The sequence below is a fragment of the Rhinoderma darwinii genome, unplaced genomic scaffold (assembly GCF_050947455.1).
Source record: "Rhinoderma darwinii isolate aRhiDar2 unplaced genomic scaffold, aRhiDar2.hap1 Scaffold_447, whole genome shotgun sequence".
Lineage (NCBI taxonomy): Eukaryota > Metazoa > Chordata > Amphibia > Anura > Rhinodermatidae > Rhinoderma > Rhinoderma darwinii.
In genome coordinates this window covers 83,150-90,670 of record NW_027463914.1, presented here as the reverse complement: position 1 = coordinate 90,670, position 7,521 = coordinate 83,150, and the positions used below count along the sequence as shown (strand labels likewise).

The 7,521-nt window shown below is 43.1% G+C and overlaps 1 pseudogene; it reads left to right on the top strand.

Annotated features, from left to right (window-relative positions):
* The first annotated feature begins 766 nt into the window (after window positions 1-766).
* LOC142716105 (U2 spliceosomal RNA) lies at window positions 767-968 on the top strand (annotated as a pseudogene).
* Window positions 969-7,521: the final 6,553 nt, after the last annotated feature.

Sequence of the window (7,521 nt, the reverse complement as noted above, 5' to 3'; positions counted from 1 at the left end):
CTATGGGTGGGTTTCTGGATAAGAAGGCTGTGCTAAAAAGGTTGTGTGTGAATGAGGTTGTGTGTAATATTGTGGGTTTGCGAGGAGAGGATGTCGTGGATACTTGGAAGAAGTTAGGCGTGAGAGGTATGTCCAATAGACAAAAGGACATAGTGTGGATGGCGTTGCATGATATATTGCCTGTTAGAGATGTGCAGAGGAGGAGAATGCTAGTTAGATTTGAGGTGTGTCCAAGGGTTGGGTGTAATTCACGGGAGACTGTTAGGCATCTTTTTTGGGACTGCAATTATTTGTATGAGGTATGGAGGAGGATGGGTGGCGTCTGTAAGGAGTTGGCTGGGGTGAAGTTTGTGGATTGGAAGGTTGCGATGTTTGCTATAGGGGCTTGTAACAGAGTAAGTGATAGGATCTTATGGTTGATTATGGCGTGTATAATGGAAAGCTTATGGGATGTACGTAATTTAGGTGTTTTCAAACATAAGTGGGTACCCATTGGTGAGTGTGTGAGGATGGTTTTGTCAAGACTATACGTAGTTTATCGTTGGGATAGTCAGTGCGGTGGTGGTATAGACGCAGAGGGGGTATGGAAATTTAAGAAGTGGAGAAGGTTGGTGAAATATAGCTAATTGATAAGATTTATTCCTGTTTTATTTTTGTCCTTCATGATCCTTTCTGTGTCTTGATTATTATTGTTTGGAATAAAATAGCCATGATGATGTACGACTAAGGCAACTTATGCCTTAAAATGCAAAATGGTTTGTGTACTGTTGCTTTAAGTTAAACTGAATGGTTAAAAAAAAAAAAAAAAAAAAAAATCTGTTCTTATCAGTTTAATATCTGATACGTCCCCTATCTGGGGACCATATATTAAATGGATTTTTAGAACAGGGAGATGGAAATAGAGCTTGCTCTGTCCACTCCACGCATTGACCTGGTATTGCAGTATTTCCAGGACCGGTGCACCCTTTCCTTATGTGTTGACTAAAATCAGATTCCAAAAGTGTTTTTTGTGTTTGCCATTGTTTCTGTCTTTCTGAAGGGATCTCCCCTTTTAATCCCATTATTTCAACACCTGTTGGACAATGCATGAGTGATAATGAGCTAATTGATTAAATGCAATTAATGAATACATTGCCACCTCTTGTTTTGTGTCGTCTGTGTGTCTGTGTTTCCGGCATTTCACATTGGAACAGCTCATTCACCTTCCTTGTCTTCTCTCCGCCCTCCCTTTTAGGTAAGTTAAAGAGCTGCACCTGAGCCAGCCACTGATTGATGCAGCACCACAGTCAAATAGTGGAGTGGAGTAGGGGAACAGCAAACAGCCATTAAAGCCGCCCGCCCGCCCGCCCGCCCGCCACAATGGACCTACCTGTGTACACTAGATGGATGTGATGGAATGTACTGTCGTCCCTACATTTCAAGAAGGAGTAAGAATTGCAGTTGCAACAAAGCCTTGCTTGCCTACAAAGAGAGCAGCAATTTGGATTTGTTACTATGTTACCTAGAAGAATAACAAACTGTGCAAGGATGGAGGTTGTAGGAGCAAGGAGAAGTTGTCTGTAAAGTTGGTGGATGCTTATTTTCCATTTTGCAGTCCCTTGTCTCCCTCTTGTGGCCTCCTGGAGGCAACTAGCTGTGCAAAAAAAGACAGCCTGGCGGCCGGCTGTTGCAGTGTTGCCCTCTCAGGCAACACTGAGTGACTGACTGAGCCGCACCGTCTTATATAAAGTTCAGACGGAACTTTGCACGTGTCATAGTGGAGCCCTGAGGAGCCAGAGCCCGCTTTCTGACATCATAATGGGGCCTCAGAGATAAAAGCCTGGGCCCAGGCAGTGTTGGTCAGTGCTGCTCAGCAGGCAGCACTGGACTGGACTGGATTACAGCTGATACAAGGTGTGAAGGAACAAGGGGTGGCTGTGGGCATGCACTTGCTGCCGCTGCCAGTGTTTATCTGCATGGCAGCAGGGCATTTGGGCGTTGCCAGGAAGGCGTTTTTATGTAGATTCCTCCTCTTTCAGCACTGCATTGTGGTGCAAGCAAAAGAAGCAAATCCTGTCTGGCTTCCTCTCCGGCCTTTATTCACCTCCCGTGTAGCTGTGAGTGTGTGAGCCTGCAGGGCCCCATGGAATTGCCTAGAAGTAGGCTGAATCGCTGCAAGGGCTGAACAGCAGTATCGGGCAGGCTCGGGCAACGCGCGGCCCGTTCGGGTTATCGCTTCTCGGCCTTCTGGCTGAGATCAAGTGTAGTGCTGGTTACTTGTAGTCAGTGCTGCCTGGTCTTAGTTGGGAGGTGCTCAGGTACCCTCTCTCTCGGCCTCGGGGGATCGTCCAGGTTCGCCTGGACTTCACCCCCGTGCTGCTATTTGGGAGAGAGGCTTAGTCCTGAGCAACGAGTTGCGATCCACATATCCCCCGTCTAGGCTTCGGCCGAAAAGGGGAAAAGCTGCGTAGACGTTACGTCACCAAAGGGTGGCGTAACTTTCCTTGAAAACCCCTCACCATGGACGAAAGTCCTGGTGAGATACCGGCGTATGCCCGGATAAAGAATACAATCCGTGTAATTGTATCAGAAGAGAAGGCGACGACCTGCGGCCTGAAGTTCTTGGTGGAGACCGTGCTTGTTGGCATTTTCAACATTCAGAAGCGGGAGATATTGGCGGTACAAGACTATCCTAGGAGAAGAACATACGACATAACTTTTGTACAGAATGGAGTGTTCCAAGATCTGCTGGCGGCATACATGGTAAAAAACGATCCGAGACTGGACGGTATTGAATTTTACGAACATGTGTTGGACATCACTAAGATGATTGTGATAAAAATGTACTGCCCGTTTGCTGATTTAAAAGATGTGATGTCCTTTTTATCCCCCTATTTCAAAAGTGTAAAATGTATTGGCAAAATAATGAACGAAGTTGGAGTTTGGACGTCAAAGTGGAGATTTTTAGTAACTTGTTATAGAGATGCCAATACAGCAGGGGGGATAATGTTGCCGCCAGCACGCTTTAAATTAGGTGATATGGCAGGAGATCTTTTTTATACAGGAATGCCTCCATTCTGTAGAAAATGTCAAAAGTACGGTCACACCAAAGAGTTCTGCGAAAGCACCTGTAGGAACTGTGGCAGCTCTGAGCACAAGGCCAAAACTTGCCCTCTGGGGAAAAGGTGTCGTTTTTGCAGCCGAGTTGGTCATCTATATGCTACTTGTCCCCACAGATCGGAACAACCCGAGGTCCGGCCGAGGCGTCCAGAGCAGCCAGCAGGCCAGATCGCCCCCGCACAAGGAGAGGAACCAAGAGGTGAAGAGGCAGATGACATGGACACCTCCAGCAGACCCCCCCAAACAGGTGACCCAAAGGAGCAAAGGCGGTTTAAGAGAAGAGCCAGTGATCAGCGGACGAAAAAGCCCCCTCAGGAAACGGAGGAGATGGGTAGTTCGGATGAAGCTGATCCGCCTGGGCCGCAGGAGGTGCTGGGTCAGCCTGTACCTGAGGCAGAGGACCCGGGCGGAGCGGCAGCAAGGACTAAAAGGCGTAGGGCGTACTCAGAGGTGGCAGCGGGGGTGCCGATGGGAGTACCTGCTAGAGCGAAAGCAGGGAAACCAGTTGACGCGCCCCCGGAAGCACCAGCTGAAGGTCTCCCCCCTTCTCGCCAGTTGGGGGAGACAAACATAGCTACCTCTGAGGTGACAGAAGTCCCGGAAACGGCCGCGAGTGCGTTTCCTGCCCCTATCGTAGGGGAGGAGGCTGCCATACAATATGCTCCAGAAACCTTGCCCGTGGAGTCCATCTGGGACCCATTTGCGATAAGTGCCTCAGGTATGGCGGGGGGTCAGCTGTCTGACATGAGTTCCTCTCCAATCTCCTCAACTTATACAGTCGGTTTGAAGTCGGAGGGCGATGAGAGTTCGAGTGAGGTCTCTGGTAACGCCGAGGACTGCTGAGGCCACCTCGGGTAAGATTACATAAGACTGTCTCTTTTCCCTTTTCCTCATGGCAGAGTTAGGTGGCATTTCCTTAAATGTTAGGAGCGTGCATTCTAAGACGAGAAGAGCTGCCCTGTTTGACTATCTTTCTATTTTTTCCGCCACCGTTTTTTTCCTACAGGAATGCTGTATCCCACATCGCACGAACTACAACAAATATAAGGAAGACTGGAGACTCGGACCTTCAGTGTGGTCCGGGTCTAACGATTCCAGAGCCGCAGGTGTCGCCATTTTATTTAAAGGGAACGTTTTAATTGACAGTTTTAATGAAATTTTACCAGGTAGAATTTTATTGGTCAAAGCTTTTATAGACGGTATTAGATGGCAGTTTTTAAATTTTTATGGGTCCTCGGACAAGAATGAAAGAGCTAGAATGCTAGAGATTTTACCCCTTTTTTTAAACGATTCAGAGCCACTTGTTTTAGCGGGTGATTTTAATTGTATTTTAAAGGGGGAACGCCGGTTCTCTAACTCAGTAAGCAGGAATTATGACAAAACCTCCTCATTATTAAAAGATATAGTTACTGATTTTAAACTTACTGATGTTTTTAAGAAATGTAACAGCAATTTATCTGCAGAGGCCGGCGTCACCTGGAGCAATGTGAACTGTAGCTCCAGGATCGATTTTATATTCTGCTCTTATCAAGTACTGCCTTTTAAATGTGATCTTAATCCCAATGTTTTATCTGATCATAAATTATTGTATTTTAAAGTTAAAAATGATATTGGGAAAAATACTGTCAAAAAAGCCTGGAAAATGAACGTTTCCCTTTTAGATGATCCGCAAATTTTATCTGATTTTATTACCTTTTATAAGGGCTGCAGACGGGTAAGACATCCAAATATGTCCATAGTCTCATGGTGGGAGAAAATAAAAATAAAAATAAGAGACTTTTTCATAAAAATCGGAAGGAGAAAAGCAAAAGAAAAACAGGATTTTTTTGCTAATTTGAATACCCGTCTGCAGACCCAATACAAGTTCAGAGAACAGGGTATGCAGGTGGAGGAGGAGATTATGGAGATTAGGAAGGAGATCTCCCAGTGCCTGGAGCAGAGAGGTAAGGAAATTGTCTTTCGTTCAAAAATGAAACACCTCGAGGAAAATGAGACCTGCTCCAGGTACTTTTTTAAGAAAATTAACAATAAGCATACCCTGTTAGACAATGTTGATGGAGATACAAACACTGACAATATTTTAAAAAAGGTACACAGATTTTATGTGGATCTTTTTAATATAAAGCTTGTTAATGTTGATTTGATGAATGACTCATTGAAGGAGGTTGACGCTGTTTTAAATCCTGTCTCCAAAGATTTTTTATTACAGGATATTACGGAACAGGAGATTTTAGATACCATCAAGAGTTTTAAAACAGGTAAAGTCCCTGGCCCTGATGGTATACCCATAGAGTTTTATGTCACATTTTATGGAGTTTTAAAAGAGGATCTCTATTCCCTTTTTACTCAAGTTTTTAGAACAAAAGCCCTCCCGGGGTCCTGGAAGAAAGGTGAGGTGTCCCTGCTTTATAAAAAGGGGGACAAAACAGATATTAAAAACTGGAGGCCTATCACCTTACTAAACGCAGACTACAAAATAATGGCCAAGATTTGCGCGAATAGGCTAAAGGCTGTTATAGAGAAAATCGTCCACTCCAACCAAGTCTGTGGGATACCTGGGAGGAGCATATGGGACAATTTAAACCTTTTAAAAGATGCTATTGGTGATACGAAGGAGAGAAAAGGCAGATTGGCGGTTTTATCCATAGATTTCGAGAAAGCCTTTGATAGAGTATCACATTTTTATCTTTTTAAGGTTTTAGAAAAGATGGGTATACCAGAAGGCTTTTTACAGTCTCTGAAGGCCTTTTATGAAAATTGTACGAGCAAGATTTTAGTAAAGGGTTTTAAGACACAGGATGTCCTTTTAAACTCCGGAGTGAAGCAGGGGTGTCCCTTGTCCCCACTACTTTTTATATGTGCGATCGAGCCTCTACTCTGCAGATTGAGGAATGACAGGCAGATATGTGGAGTCCCCCTGCCGGGCGGGGGGGGACTAGAGGCAAAAGTAGTGGGGTACATGGATGATGTCGCGGTCCTGTGCAGGGACGCCCCGTCACTGCAAAAAGCATTACAACAGATATACCAATTTTGCTGCTCCTCCGGTTTTAAAGTCAATTTTAATAAAAGTAATATTTTAAATATTGGCAATATGATTTTACAGGACATTCCAGTCCCTGTGTCGGAGTCTGTACAGATTTTAGGGGTCTCCTTCAATGAGTCAAACAATGGTTTTATCAGTTGGGACTTGGTGGCACAAAAAGTTAATAAGAAAATTTGTTTATGGAATCTTAGAAAACTGACAATGGAGGGAAAAATTTTAATCACAAAAATGGTGATTTTACCAATTTTATTATATCTAAGTATGGTTTTCCCTCCCCCTGATATTTTATTAAAAAAGATTACCAAGGCATGTTTTACATTTTTATGGAATTCTAGGATGGAGAAGCTCAGGAGAGAAAAAGTGATGTTACCAAAGCTAATGGGTGGTAAAGATTTTCCAAATATAAAAGCATTTCTTTTAATCCATTTTTTTACACTGTGTCTTAATACTGTTTTTAAGGAACACTACTGGTCTTATTTTATCCGTTTTAACACTGGCTATTTTATGAGGAGGTACGGATGGTTCTCTACGGTTTTAAGCTCGCCATATGCTTTTAACCTGCCAGACCAGTATAAGATTTTAGAAAAAATAGTGAACCTTTTTAACCTAAAAGACAAAAGAATAGAAGATGTAAAAAATAGTAAATATGTTTTAAAGGAAATAAAAGAAAATGTTTTAATAGCCCCCATTAGCAATTTTAATGAAAACAAATGCAAAATTATCTGGAGCATGGTTAATGCTAAATTCATTTTTAATTCACAGAAGGATCTGGCCTGGAGCTGCGCCCACGAGTGTCTTCCATGCCGGGCATTCCAGCATCGAAGGGGACTGACCAACTCGGCTGCGTGTCCAAGGGGAGGATGCCGCGATGACGAGACAGTCTTACATCTCTTTTGGCAATGTTATTTTTCACAACTTATATGGACAAAAATCCTCCCCTTGATGAAGAAGATAACCGGAATAAAGAGAATTACAAGTGAAGGCGTTTTTTACGGATGTCTGGAGTGCCCAACAAGGACTCAGAAAATTTGGCATGGAAGATTACTAACTGCGTTAAAGCAGCTCTGTGGGCGGCCAGGAATATTCTTTTATTCAAACATGAAATTTTATCTGTGAATGATATTTTAGGAATTTGTTTTTATGAAATGCACAAGTATTATCTTTTAGACAAAAAATTCTCTCCTGTTTTAAGTAGAAAATGGTTTTTTAGCGAATGGAATTCTATAATATGATGCCACCAAGTGCCCTTTTATAAATTGTATGATTTTAATCTGACAATTTGTATTTATTTTTTAACCATTGTTGTAAAATTTGAATCCCTGTAAAAATGTTGAAAAATGTTAATTTATTGTAAAACCTGAAAAATTTTAAATAAACGG